This window comes from Danio rerio, chromosome 9, assembly GCF_052040795.2.
Source record: "Danio rerio strain M-AB ecotype USA chromosome 9, GRCz13ab, whole genome shotgun sequence".
NCBI classification, from domain to species: Eukaryota; Metazoa; Chordata; class Actinopteri; order Cypriniformes; family Danionidae; genus Danio; species Danio rerio.
In genome coordinates, this window is record NC_141029.1 from 25,418,900 (window position 1) to 25,434,161 (window position 15,262).

The 15,262-nt window shown below is 35.5% G+C and overlaps 1 protein-coding gene and 1 long non-coding RNA gene across 2 annotated transcripts in view; both read left to right on the top strand.

The window, feature by feature from the left end:
• cntnap5a (contactin associated protein family member 5a) overlaps window positions 1-15,262 on the top strand; it is a 155,914-nt gene that overhangs the window by 13,440 nt on the left and 127,212 nt on the right. The window lies entirely within an intron of this gene.
• LOC147842358 (uncharacterized) lies at window positions 49-4,946 on the top strand. Its single transcript, XR_015499401.1, has 6 exons — window positions 49-282; window positions 2,524-2,628; window positions 3,562-3,688; window positions 3,863-3,948; window positions 4,259-4,301; window positions 4,399-4,946. It is a non-coding gene; the product is annotated as an uncharacterized LOC147842358 (long non-coding RNA).

A 15,262-nucleotide genomic window follows, 5' to 3' on the forward strand; every position in this document is an offset into this window, starting at 1 on the left:
AGGTGTGCACTGCAGAGGATTATGGGTTATGTACACAGCAAATTCATCAGAGTTAAATTCTCGGTGTTGAAGCATTTCAGAGTAAAGTGTTGACGTTAAAGAGTTAGATTTTGATAAATGAATATAATAAGAGTTAGAATTGATTTTATTCAGTGCGAAATCAAGGAGTTATCTTTTCAACACTTGGTGGTGTTATTTCCAACATCCGGGAATTCATGCAGCCCCAGTCACTGAAGAAATTCCCAGACGCCATTTTCCATCTGAGGTTTAGAACAGCAACTGGTGAGTCAAACTACCAAAATGTTGGTATTTTACTGACTTTCTTTAAGGAAATACAGTTGTAAACATATTGTTAAGTTAATAACTTTAGAATGGAGTGACAATTTTAAACTTCTGAGGTTCATTCATGGTCGTTTGTGTATCTAGCTTAACTGCATTACTATTCACTTCTTTTCAAGAATGTTTTTATATATGCCCACGCATACATAGTGCATAAAAACATCAAATGTACATGTTCAACACATTTCTGTCACGCTTAATGCTATTTTGTGCGTTGTTACCCATCTGTAAAATAAAATCGACACTTCTCCTTTAATAGGCCTTTTTCACACTTCCTGGTTCCGGTAAGCGAAGCAGTGTACCACAACATCCGGTTTCAATGCGACGGAGCAAGAAAGAATGGCAGGGTCATCTCATCGCTGTGATTGCTGCGTTCCCAGCTGCTCCAACTCAAAAACGACACTCTTACTTTAATGACCACGATCTCCCGAAAGACGAAGGACAGGGAAAATAATGGATGACAATATTAAAGGGGGTTGAATGCCGTTTCAAGTTATATGCGAAAGTACATTCTTATGCTGTATGCACTTCAAAGCGGAGATTATTATGTTTCATTAAAGACTGGTGGTCTATGGTTTATTTTGATGAGTAATTATAATATAGACAAAACTCCAGTTAAACTATATGCCTTCCACAAACAAGTGCTCATCATGGTCATTAATCTATAAGCATGATTTATCCCTACATTGTTGTTATTTTGGAATAATAGACAGTTCATACAAATGCAAATCTCTTGTTTTTTAATTGGTTTGACAGCAAAATTATTTGTTTAGTCAGTTATATAATAAAGATGGTATACTTTTCTTACAATGAAGTCCTTTCTTATTACAAAATCTCAATAACCCAGCAAGTTTTCAACTGTTATTAGTTCAATTCCTGCAGAGACATGTTATTCATTCATGTTATTTAGAGGTATTAATAAGACCATCCTTCTGATGCATCGTCTTTTGATATTGCTAAATCTTATGTCGGCAAATTTTGTTTTACTAAATACCAAGAGTAATGATAGAGCTATTCATACTCTTTTCCAAAAAGAAATCATTACTGTACCTTATATTCAATTTTATTATATGTCTTTTTATTAAAGGGTGAATTAAAGAAAAGTGTGGCTGTTACCACAGAAGTATCATGTTAGAAATAGAATTAAAGAAATGTCCTATAAACTCATCCACAGGTTTTATCCAGTAAAACATTGTTTGCAAAAATTAAAAAGTGGGATTGATGTAAATTGTATTTTTGTAACGAATATGAGGAGACAGTTTTACACTTATTTTGGCATTGTACATAGTCAGCTTATGGGGTGAGCTGCAAAATGTATTAATAACGATTCTTTTGTGTTCAAAACCTATGTTGTTAACAAAATTGTACATTCATAAATGTAAATTTACTAATATGAAACCAGATTTTAAGGTATTGATGACTGAAATATGCTTGTATAATACCAGTATCAACTCTCTAAACAAACTCGATCCACTTTAAAATGTGTGAACTCTACAATGTATTTCATTATTACATATGTTATATTACATTTTGTATATTTGTATTTTATTTATAATTACCCCCTGGTATGTACATTTTTGTATTGTAAAATGTTAATTGCTGTTCTTTAAATAAATAATAAAAATTAATATTATCCACGAGTAGGAGCTAACGTGTTTCCAGACTTGAGAAAACCTCACGAGCATTAAACAACCTGTAATGTATTAACCGATAGCAACTCGCCTGAACAGCTACCTCGCCATTCACTATATCTGACTCTGAATAAAAAGGAAGGAGGGGGTTAGCACAGTTTACAGACGGGACTACTGACATAAAACTCATCCTGCTGGATGTTAAAAAGCCAGGTTAATCTAATTTACGAATGGCTTGAATGAGCAGATTTTATGCTGTTGGCTGTGCACCTTACTGAAACCTGACGTTGCAAACGCTGTGTAAGACACGTTTTCTGCACAAACTCTGCAAATCGGTATCATCTTTTAAATGCTGTTTTATTAAGGCAGTTTTACACATTCACCGAACAACATCTTCCTGTCCAAATTATGGCAAAGTTGACCGTGAGAAAGTCATCCGCTGTCCCGAGGCTGTCATGTCTCTGCGACTCCTAGCGAACCCGGAAATATCGATACACTGCTTCGAAGGGCGCTTCCGGTGTTCAATTCCGCTGTGAAAAAGGTCTATTCGAAGCAAACTAGCGAGGGAATCCCCGGAGCAGCCTAGCCTACTCTGCCTGGATGCTAACGGCAACACAGGACGGTTTCCATGAGCTCTGGAGTTTCTAAAACATATCTGGTGAGTAAATGAACATGCTTACTTGTAAAAGGCTTCCTGACTGAAACATGTGATTGTTTGTTATTCGTGTACGTTAATTTGGTTATTTTAAACACCGCAGCCCTTTTAAACTGGTTCATTCGTGGCCGTCCATATAACGTTAAGTTAGTCCATAGACTCGTGTGATAACGTAACAGTTACGCTTGAATTATATTAAGTGTTGACAACCATTAAAGTCGGAATGTTAACATTAATGTCTTTAAATGACCGCGTTTGCACTTTATCAGACATTTGACGTTACAGAAGTCTCCCGGAAGTTGCGGGACTAACGTTAACGTTATCCCGCAAATGCACAGAGACTCCCAGATGCCCAAGTAGATGCCCGCAAATGAATGATAATCTCATGGAAATCGCGCGTCTCCCGCCCGGTCATTAAACACTTTGCACACCCCTCTCCACCGCATCCCTCCTAGCTCTTCAGGTACGTCGCGCGCAACTCATCTCATTGCTCTTCAGGTACTCATCTCTCCCGCTACCTCCCGCAAATCAACTCTGTATCCCCCGAAAATGACTTTTCCCAACTCGGGATGTCTGACGTTAGTAAGTTAGGCTATTTCTGTAGTCAGGAACATCTTAGTCAAGCTTTTTCTCCCGCATGATATTGTGCTTAAAACTATAGGCTAAACTTAGCATGTACTTTACACAACATTTCCGTTTTATTAAAGACAATTTAGTGCGTTGTAAACAGCCACATGTCTGTAAAATTAATCAACTGATTCATATTTGAGCAGCCTAATGATGATACAAGTTTGATTTGTAGATTTATTATCAATAATCAACATCTGAATCAAAAGATATCTGAAAAAGTGTGAGGCATACTTTGTGATGTTTATCTCTTTTATCTGAAGGTTATGCATATGTGTTAGATACTAATGTGTTGTTGTTTTTTAACAGCCACAGTTCTCTATACAATAACACAAGACCCTGTGACGGTGGCTGATTAGAGACGGATGGTGTATTTCCAGAGTTGGTGAAATGACCAAGCACACCTTCTTGGTCATATGTGGTGATAATAATGAAGGTATGTTTGATAAAGTTCTTTATTTGTTTCACAATAAGCTGAGAGGGTATTAGAGCATTAGAGAATAACAAATGACATGATGGTGATAAGTTTTGTATTGTGGGTGAACTGTTACTTAAATAATGTTTTGCTCTGCTTTGCACTTTTCCTCTTCTGCTTATCCTAATATTTTAGATTATATTTGGACCTGAAACATCTGCTAGACTCCAGGAAAGGTGGCGTCAATACTGGACCTGAAAGGGCCTAACAAGTTGAATCTGGTAAAGAAACATGCATGCACACACACACACGCACACACACATGCACGCACACGCTTACAGAAAACTGTAAGTTTATGAATATTTTTTACACTGTGGCCAATATTTTGGGGAAGTCAGCATCACTAAATGATATAAAATATTTTAAGCTCCTCTAAATTTTGCTCCAAGTGTTGTGTTAAATTCAGGATTCTGGACAGACAGCTGCCTGTTTTTCCAGTTCTAGTCATAGTGGTTAACCTAATTGTTTTTGGAGATCCAACAGTGATGTATGTGTTTTTTCTACTTTTCCATATACTGTCACCTCAACCAGCTGGGAGAGTCAAGTTGTGGATCATCATGAAGATTTTCAAAAGGTGAGTTTAGATTTCTTGAATGTTTTATTTACTTTAAATGTTCTTTTAAATATATCATAGAATTTGATTGCAATTTGTTTTCAAACATTTTTCTTAGTCATGCTGGAGTCTTGAAGAGTTCTTAGATGAGCATCACCCTACAGTATATCCGTGCATCAGGAACCACCAGACGAGCGATCAGCAGCTGCTACATCGTCATGGATATAAAGGACATCCTGTGACTGGGAAGCACTTCATTCACAGGACATGCTTGATGAGATTTCCTAGCTCCAGTTTGTTTTCACACAAGTTTCCAGCATTTATACCTTCATTTAAACTGCTCTGTTTGATATGGAGGACCAAGGAAACACCAGAAGTGAAAGATTTGCACGCCAAGTTGTTTAAAATGTAATTTCACAAGAAAACTATGAGTTCAAAAGAAAACTATGAGTGACGCTATATTGAACTTTCAAATTGCTCTGATGAAACATCAAGTTTGGACCAAAGGACTGAAACAGCCTTTTTGAGCACTGGTCATACATATTTTGTTGATACTGTCTGTACTAATAAAACATTTAAAGCATATTTGACATTGTTGCATTTTAAAAACTGAATGAATTGTTGAAGTGGTGAATGTTTTCAAATAAAATGTTTTTTATTTTGTAATTTACAGTCTATTTGACCTTTTTACCATATTTACACTCAAGAGAGTTGAATAAAATAACAATATATTACACCAGACGGTGTTAAATATAGTTACATATTTTAACTCTGCCTAGAGTAAAAATTAACCCTTTCTTTGGTGTCAATGTGACAACCCTTTTGAAAGTGTTGATTTAAGTCTGTTTTGAGTGGACCCCATGAGACACTTTCAAAGGGTTGAAATTAACACCCATAGAGTTGTTTTGGGTCCCCATATTTTGCTGTGTAGTCGGGTTGATTTATGAGGAATAGAGTGCCCTCATGTGTGTCTGGTGGTTTCTCTAGCTGGCGACAGTGACACTATAGCAGTCACGTTCAGCTGATCATAAAATATATATCATGTCAGGGTTTGAACCCAATCCCTCTGCAAATTTAAAAACTACACCACTAGACCAAGATGGTGCATGTTGTATAGTAAGAAGTGGCAAAAATGTCACTGATGCACAGAGACCCTAAAAAAGTAGGTGCATGACACCCCTGGGCAAATTCCACAGCAAACTGTTATTCACTGTCTTATGAAAATCATTTTATATCCAATTACTGAAGAAACATTCCTGGAAATATGCTTTTATATTCTCTTGTTTGCAATGTATTGCACTACACTTGGGGGTTCAGGGAGTGTTCAACCTGGCCATGTGTTACAAAAAAAAAAAATTCTCTGATGTGTGAAATACTGGGTCGGTCTGGCTGCCTTTAATTATGAGCAGTGGTGCACTCGGGGTGTAACATGCTGTTTTACATCCTTAGCTTGAGTCTCATCAACAGCTTGGGTGATGCTAAAAATTAACTTGGCCAGGTTTCCTGGTGGGTGACCTTCTCTCCATCAATTTAGCAGTTGTCTTGGCAATGTGGTCCCTATAGTTATTCTGGCAAATATGCACAGAATTAGCAGAATTGCCTACCAGAATTTTTCTCATATTATAGAGTGCACTGCTGGGCCATGCCGTATGATTGTCTTGCTGATATGATTTCTAGCAGCTGTGTGTTGAGAAGATGATTAAAGGGAGAGCATAAATGGATAGTCGTTGTCATTGACTTTGAAAGAAGGGTTAATGTTACATAGGCTTGGCTACACTTTGTATTTAAGCTCATCGAAGACAATAATGCGTCAAGGCACTGAGTGATGTTTCTATTAGGCTTCATGACGCATATCTGTCACAAAAAGAGTTCCTGGCCAGTCTGCTGGAGAAGGTCAAGCTCTTATATGGTTTGTCTTTGGAAGAGTATTGTCATGCTGACTGCTGGGCCAACAAATCCCCATGCAGAGCTGCTGCTTTAGGACATTGCTCACGTTTCCAGAAAGTGACCACACACACATACACAGCACTAATGACAGTCCTCACACCACTGCTGAAGAGAAAAAAACATCTTTGTGCAGTTTGGACCTGGTTTAGATGGGCAGTGCTGTTCTGTTTCTGGCACAAACTTGCACAATCTGTTACTGGAATAAAATAATGTCTGTTACTGGCACAGACTGGTTAAGCTGGCTATTGTTACAGGTAGATAATTTCTACTCGTGTAGCCATGCCAAAACCAGTGTGAAAGTGGCCAAAACATAAGGCCATCAAGGCCATTTTCATTATTGGGATAAAAAAAGACCCAAGCCGCTGTCACTTTAATTGTTGGTAGCACTAACAGTATTTTTCAGACACCAGCAAAAGAATCTTAAGTGTCCTTCCCTGGTCACTTCAGAAAATGTACTGTGTGCATATTGAAGAGATACTTGCAATTGCACATTTTATGGGCATTTGATGGGCTATTTTGTATATGTTTGTAGTTGGGTTGGGCGATTAATTGAAAAGTAATCAAAATTGACATTCAGAACCAACAATTGATCTAATTTTTCCAGGTAGATTTTTTATCATTTACTTACCTTAACATGTGAAATCATGTGACCCCGCTTTGTTAGTTTGTACTGCATTGATGATGATTGTAATCTGAGCCAGAGATGCCTTGAGACTGCATCTTTTCCATTACATTAAAATTAATATTTTAATAAAAAATTTGTTTACAGAAGATATTATTTATTTAAAATATTATTTATAGGAAATTTATAGGACCCCCATGTCACCTGATATCAATTTATGCTGAATAAAAATATTACTTACTCAAATATGATTTCTGTCCTCAAACGTTTGAACCGTAACTGACCAGCAAAATGCTAAACTGGGGTGGGTGAATCAGTTTAGCTTTACTACTCTAAATGTTTGGGTTGTTCAGAAATAACATTAGTAAATTGTGGCTTATGTACACTCATTGACCGCAATGACTGAAGAGAAAACCTGAGCTGTTAGCTTTGCATTATTGAATGTTTTACGGTTCAAATCTTACAATTTAAGAGGAGTCTGTCGTCATAGTACTCCTTCTGGCATTTAACTCTGTTTTAGGACTGAGACTAAGAGAGTTTGAGTGCTGAGAAAACACTGAGAAAGCGAAATGCAAGTCATGAACTCTGACTGAAATTACCACTATAACTTTTCTAGTGGTGTCCAAAACTAGTGGACATTCTGATTTGTACTCAATCAATCTATTCAAGTGTACCCATGAACACTCAACAGCTAATAATTCTCATTCATTTTTGGCTCTTCGAGAATGAATTTTTGCATCTGACCACAACATGGCATCCACAGAAGATTCATATTAAGTTTAAAAAGTAAATTTTATTTATTTAAAGTTTGTATGTATCCTAAAGCGGCGACACAGTGGCTTAGTGGTTAGCACTGTCGTCTCACAGCCAGAAGGTCACTGGTTTGAGTCCTGGCTGAGTTAGTTGCCATGTTCTCCCATTGTTTGTGTGGGTTTCCTCCAGGTGCTCCAAATTCCCCCACAGTCCAAAGACATGCCCAAGGACATGCGCTATAGATGAAGCTAAATTGGCAATAGTGTATGTGTGTGAAGGAGTGTGTATGGATGTTTTCCTGTACTGGTTGCAGCTGGAAGTGCATCTGCTGTGTAAAACTTATACTGGATAAGATTGTAGTTCATACCACTGTGGCAACCCCTGATGAATAAAGGGGCTAAGCCAAAGGAAATGAATAAATAAAAAAGGTAATTAATGAATGTGCCCCTGAAATCAAAATGCTTTGTTTAATAATTCTAACAGTTTGTAATAGAAAGTGATAAATAACTATCACAGGAGGCTAACCAAGAAGTTTAACATATAATCCGTCTGAGGCATTTATCAACCAGCAAAGCACAAACAAAACAGCATCCCTTCTGCTTCACTGAGGGCTCAAATTCACCCACTCCTTCTTATTCACTCATGTGAGTGAACGATAGTAGTAGTCTAATGTAGGAAATAGTAAGGGTGATTTGGGATACAGCAATAGTCCTCCGCTACTATAGATGTAAACAAACATTCAGTACTTGTGATGACCGAATACTGACTCACTTTATTTTTGTTAAAGAGTGTTGACCTTTTGCCCACACTGATTGCTTCCGAAGGTCAAAAGACTTGTACAGTTAGATGCACTCAGACACTTTATGACATGCTGGCGACCACAAGTGCCCTCGTTAATCTGCTGACAATTGTGAAACATAATTAATGCAGCCAGCATCTGTTTGGGCTGCAGTCTGTGACAGTGGGAGTCAATGATGTTAAAGATGGATGACTCGCACTAGACCGATACTGATAGAATCACATATTGAGAGCTTTCATTTCCCAGCAAGTGTAGGAGTGAGAAAGCTATTTCTGCTTATCATGGAGAGCAGAGTAATACAATTACGCTGATACCAAATACATGTTATCAGAGAAGGACGGTTTCTTACAATTAATCTGTTGCTAACAGAAATATAAAAACTGCAGAGCAAAAACAAAAACCACTTGAGCCTAATGAAAATGATTGGTCTGTGGTGATTAGAAGAGAAATGTTAGGAGATGTGCTGAATTACCACTAACATGGGAATGAAGATCTATGCTGAAAGTGCTTGACTTGAATTACAGAGCGTTTCATTCGCACACACACCTTGCGCATTTCCTCTTGTTTGTATGTCAAAATGTAAACACTTATGTGTCAAAGCAGCATACCTGAATAGAAAATGTGATTTTGCTCTGCACATAAATATTTTTCCTGCTGCTCTGGTGGTATAGTTAATATCCACATGGATTCTTGCATTTATAAAGCAGAGAAATCTGACAGCTTTCTAATAAAAATGCTGCTTCTCAGACAAGCTGCACTGTAGTGCTCAGCCCAGCTGTTGTCTGCCTCTCTGTCTACCTCTTTTATATTGTGAACAATTTGTACAGTTTGTGCAAATGAACATATTGTACACAGAAATGATTTAATAACCTGATTCACTGTACTATTCTATCTTTTGGATCTTAAGTTTGTTTTAGGAGCGTGTGTAAATGTACCTTGATGTTCTAGCAAAAATTGTGATTTAAAACTACAGTAAAAATACAGCTCTGAAATAAGTTTTAAATTGAATAAAGTTTACTTTTATCACTAAAAGAGCCATAAATTGATCAAAACTGATGCCGTTAATGAAGTCACAATGAGCTTTATGCATGACAAGTTTTTCAGCCACCAATAAACTTTGATGGAAAGGTTTATGTGACTGTTTTTATTTTCATTAGGTTTCTCTTAAAGCATCAATAATGTAACTTGATAAAACATAATAAATAAAACACAAAAATAAGTATAAAAATAATAAAACATGGTATGTTAAAGAGAATTAAGCGCTCATTTAGTACTTCAAGCATAAAATGAGATGAAAAATTGTTGAAATGCAAGTGTCATCTGGAGCAGGAGGAGTTTAGAAACTCATTCATTCAATCATTTTCTTTTAGGCTTAGTACTTTTATTAATCTGCTGTCACCACAGCGGAATGAACCACCAAATTATGGATGCCATTCCAGCCACATCTCAGCAATGGAAAACACCAATACACCCTCATTTACACACATACACTACGGCCAATTTAGTTTATTCAATTCACCTATACTGCATGTCACTGGACTGTGGGGAAAACTGGAGCACCCGGAGTAAACCCACACCACATTCAACATTCAAACTTCACACAGAAGTGCCAACTGACTCAGGTGGGGCTCGAACCAGCATATCTCAATTAGTACATTTTCTGCATGATTTGTACATCCCTAATCCTACCCAATTCCTGAACCTGAAAACTACAGCACCTTAATAACTGTTAATAAGCAGCAAATTAGGAGTTTATTGAGGGAAAATAAATAGGTAATGGTTTATTAATAGCAAGGAAAGCAGGACAAGGTTTTTTTTAATGAGCGCATATTTTTCACAAGCCTTATTAAATCTCATCTTTTTCATTATGATTCTGGTCCTCCTAATTCTGATAATTCAAATCTAAAGTTTTGCATTTGGACTTTAAATCACTTTACATTCAACATTCATCATCACTTTGCACTGACCATTCATGCACTCATGCATTGACTAGCATTTGTACAACTACAGTTTTACAAAAAACTATTTCTATAATTCAGTCAACCCTTCATAGGTCACTCATTGAAATACTCATTGAAAAAAACTAGTGTACTAATCAGGGTTATTACAATACTATTAAACCTTTATGACTTAAAAAAAATTGTAATCTATGTCAATGAAGTTAGCATATGGTTATTTTTCCAATAAAGAATAATATAGGGCAATGTGAGGTATAACAGCAATATTACACCTCGTTTTAGATGTTTTAGAGACAGTTAGGTATAACAGTGAAATACAGTTGAAATCAGAATTACAAAACCCTTTGAATTTTTTTCCCAAATGATGTTTAACACAGCTGTTTAACGAGATGTTTAAAGAAAATTTTCACAGTATGTCTAATAATATATATTTTTTCTTCTATAGAAAGTCCTATTTGTTTTATATCAGCTAGAATAAAAACTGTTTAAAAAATTTAAACATCATTTTAAGGGCAAAATGATTAGCCCCTTTAAGCTATATATATATATATATATATATATATATATATATATATATATATATATATATATATATATATATATATATATATATATTTTTTTTTTTTTTTTCGATAGTCTACAGAACAAACCATTGTTATACAATAACTTGCCTGATTACCCTTACCTGCCTAGTTAGCCTAAGTAACCTAGTTAAGCCTTTAAATGTCAATTTAAGCTGTATAGAAGAGTCTGGAAAATATCTAGTAAAATGTAATTTACTGTCATCATGGAAAAGATAAAATAAATCAATAATTAGAGATGAGTTATTAGAACTATTATGTTTAGAAATGTTTTGAAAAATCTTCTCTTCATTAAACAGAAACTGGGGTAAAAATAAACAGGGGGGCTAATAATTCAGGGGGGTTAATAATTTTGACCTTAACTTTATATGAGTAAATCTGTTTCAGGACAAATTAGCATTTTCTCTCTTCATTCTGTGAGAATGTAGAGTAGTGTTTTGTGTGTAAACAGCACATTTGAGCCACTAATGTATGTTGGTTCTGAATAAACGCTCAGTCAAAGTGTGATGATTTAATATGCACCTCACTCCTCACAACTAAAGAGATGCATGTATGATACATGTGAGGAATACAGATCATAGTCGGGACGAATCAAGAGTTAAATCATAAATGTCGCTGTTAGAGCCTGTGACAGTGCCATCAACATAATCCCACAGGAGCTCTCGTGTATTATAGCAGATATGTAATAGACACGACAGCAGAAAAAGACACTCCAATGTATGAAAACAGTTTGATCCTCTTGGTTTAGCTGTTAAATCAGTATTACAGACATCTGTTCACATGCATGATATGAGTGCAGTGAAGTCAGGTCACACAGAGGCGTTTTACAGCGATATGAACTGATATTTTACCTCATCTGCACTCGACCCCTGTTCCGTGATTGAGCTGAAGACATTGTTCGGCTCTCTATAGCCTGTCATGGACACCATTTGAAAGCGAATGGATTGGTTAAATGAACACGGCTCTCCACTCGCAGATGGCTGGAATGCAGTGATTATTGTAATCGCTCGGCGGCCGGTTTTCACTGTGTCCTCGCTTGCTCTACAGCAGATTAGAGTTTCTCGCTGTGCATTGGCGTGGAGACGTGGAACAACAGGGAGAGAGTCAGAGTCCAGGCAGACCTGCTCCTCTGCCTGATCCCGGATCAGAGGCCTATGAGTGCTGACACGCTTAGATCACTGTACTCATAATCTGCCACTCCACGCTGGAGGCGCAGTAATCCTTAACGTGGCTCAGCAAGCACACAGTAAGAGCCGGGGCCACCGTAGACTTTCTCTAAAAGCTTCTTGTACACATTTCATTGTGCTGAATGGTGCAACATGAGATTTCTGATTCTCTTAAAGATTCAGATTTGTTCAATGATTCGCGGTACAGTAAGTGCCATGCGTTACCATAGTTTGGCTTAACTCAGTTGTTCTCAAACTGTGGTACAATAAATACAATTTTAATCATTTGATGTGTACGATAACACCAATCATTGGCTGTTCTCTAAAGCCTACGATCAAAGTGCTGTGCTTAGAATGTTTACTTTAGTGCATCGCGTCATCAGCTGCTAAAAATTAATCCCGTTGGCGCAGAACTAGAGAAAGAGGTGCATGGTGCTTGCAGAGCAGATAAGCACTAGAGCAGTGGTCCCCAACCCTCGAGCCACAGAGCGGCATCGGTCGGAAGATCAACTGGTACCAGGCCGCACAAAAAAATCATTAATTACTTCTGTTTTATTTATTATCTGAGTCTGAACAATCATTTAAAAAAAATAGTTTATTTTGAAAAATGATCATATTCACTCGTTACATCTTGGTCACTTGAGTGCCAAAATTTAACCCACAGGCTAGAAAAACGAGTAAGAACTGCAGCACGAAACGCTTTAAACGATGAAAACATCTTAACTTTTTAGAATGCTGCATGACGAGTCACGTGACAAGAACCGACTGATCAGCTTCATATTGTGTATGGAATATAATTTCCTTTGACTAATTTTCTCAGACAAACACAGAACACCCAAACACTGCAGTGGTTTTTAATTTTCTTCATAAATAAAACTTTTATCAGAGTGCAGCAATGTTTTGTCAGCTTGACATCCTCTGAGAAGAACAGGTTCCCTACTAATCTACAGTATATACAGGTTAATGTTTAGATTTCAAAAAGTTTTAAAAATATGTCATATGTACATGCAATAAATATTTCAAAATTGATCAAAAATTGCATAAATATGATCATGACTCTGCCTCTTTTTTTGAACTGTACAGTGCTGTAGCTTCTTAATTTGGCCAACTATGCTACTTTATTTCAATTCTGGTCATTATGGATGGTACTTGGAGAGACAAGTTTTTTCTGAGGTGAAACTTGGTGAAAACTTTTTGAGAACTACTGGCCTTTTTTTACAACTGAACTTTTTAACACTGGGTCACTCAAATCCCAGGCTTTGATTTTTTGTTTCTTTGATCTTGCTGATGTTTTGCCATCTTGCAGTTAAAGCATGAAGTTCTGTTGTTGGTCACAATTTACAATGGACCCTTTTCACATTTCCCGGTTTCTCAGCAGCAGAGAACGTCATTGCTGGGAAAACTTCGAGTGCAGTGAATCAGAGAGTACAACAAACAATTTTTGTAATAGAAGAAAAACTCTACGATAGTGTTATCAAGACTTTAAGAAAAAGGAAAAAATTGTGTGAGACTGATGATGGCAGCCAGAGGAGAGAGTAGCCCCATAGACTCTGCATTACAAGCACCTCGCATAAGCGGTAATTCATTTTTTGAAAATTGACGCAAAGATTATGTAATACATTCATAAATGCATATAAATGTTCACACAATTTTTTAAAAATCAAAATATAAAAAAACTTTAAAGGATTTAAGATTATGATGACCGTTAAACGCGTCATAACAGGCTTGTGAAAAGAGTCAATAAGGTTTTATTAAATGTATTTACTGACATGAACTACATAGTAAAAAAAAAATCTATTAATTGACTGTTTGCATATTTTGTGTTTTCTGTCTATTTACGGTTGTGAATATCATTATGGGACCCTTATCTCTGCTCTGTCTACTTTTGATGTTAAAAATTCAACTCTACATTTTAAGAAAGTGACTTTTTGTTTACATTGTAGTTTAAAATAATATAATTTATAAGAAATAATATATAAATGAATGAATTTGTAAAATGATTATTACATGGTTTGCTGCATAAAATACAACACCAACTCAGACAATATATCACTTTAAAATAAAAAAATTTTCTTAAAAGTCACTTTTTCCAATTTTTTTTTTCTTTTTTGAGGTTAAAGTTTGTCAGAAAAAAATAAACTTCTCACAATATGATTTAAAAACATATATAGTAAAAAAAATAAAAACATGAATCACAAAATACAGAAAACTGTTAATTTACAGATATTTTACAATGTAATTTATTAATCAGTTCAACATTTACAAATCCATTATTAACATCCAAATTTATGCTTGTTAACATTAGTTTATGCATCATGAGTTAAAATAAACTAACAATGAACAACTGTATTTTTATTAACTAACATCAATTAACACGAACAAATACTGTAATAAATGTATATTGTTTGTTTAATTTGGTAACTGCATTAACTAACCTTTACTAATACAACCTTATTGTAAAGTGTTACCATGTTTCACTTCTTTACATCACCACACAACACTGATCTACACTGTTTTACAAAAAAAAACATGCACTTTAGCATAATTTACACAATATTCTGTAGTGTGCAAATATTAAACATTGCAAGAAAATTCTTCAAATGCAAATAAAAAAAAAAAACCCTTTAAAAAACAAGCAAATTGTTATTAAATGAAAAGGTATTAAATGTACATTAAATGCAGTTATTTATAAAATAAGTGCTTCTAAACATGACAAAAGATAATTAGAATGATTAAACGTTAAATAAAAAATTTTCAATTTCACATTTGAAATAACAAAAAGTCATGAAAATGTGCTCTCTTTGTTGACACTTAAGTAACCTTTTATTTAATTAATTACATTATGTGCAAGAACAAGATTTGAAGTACATCAAAAATGCACATTTAGTTTAATTAAGTGCACTTGTTTTTAACAAAGTAAGGTAGCCACCAGTGTACATTGACTTTTAAGAATAAAACAATCAATTCTCTAAAGTGTTAAACTTTTAAACTACTTCCAAATGGCTGCATGCACTTTTAATACTGTATCTGAAGATTAGTATACTTATATTCATATAAATGCCATACTTACAGCTATTTCCAATTAAATGTCAACATTAATTCACATGTACAAATGAAACACATACTGAGATAAACGAGGTGTGAAATAGAGCTTCT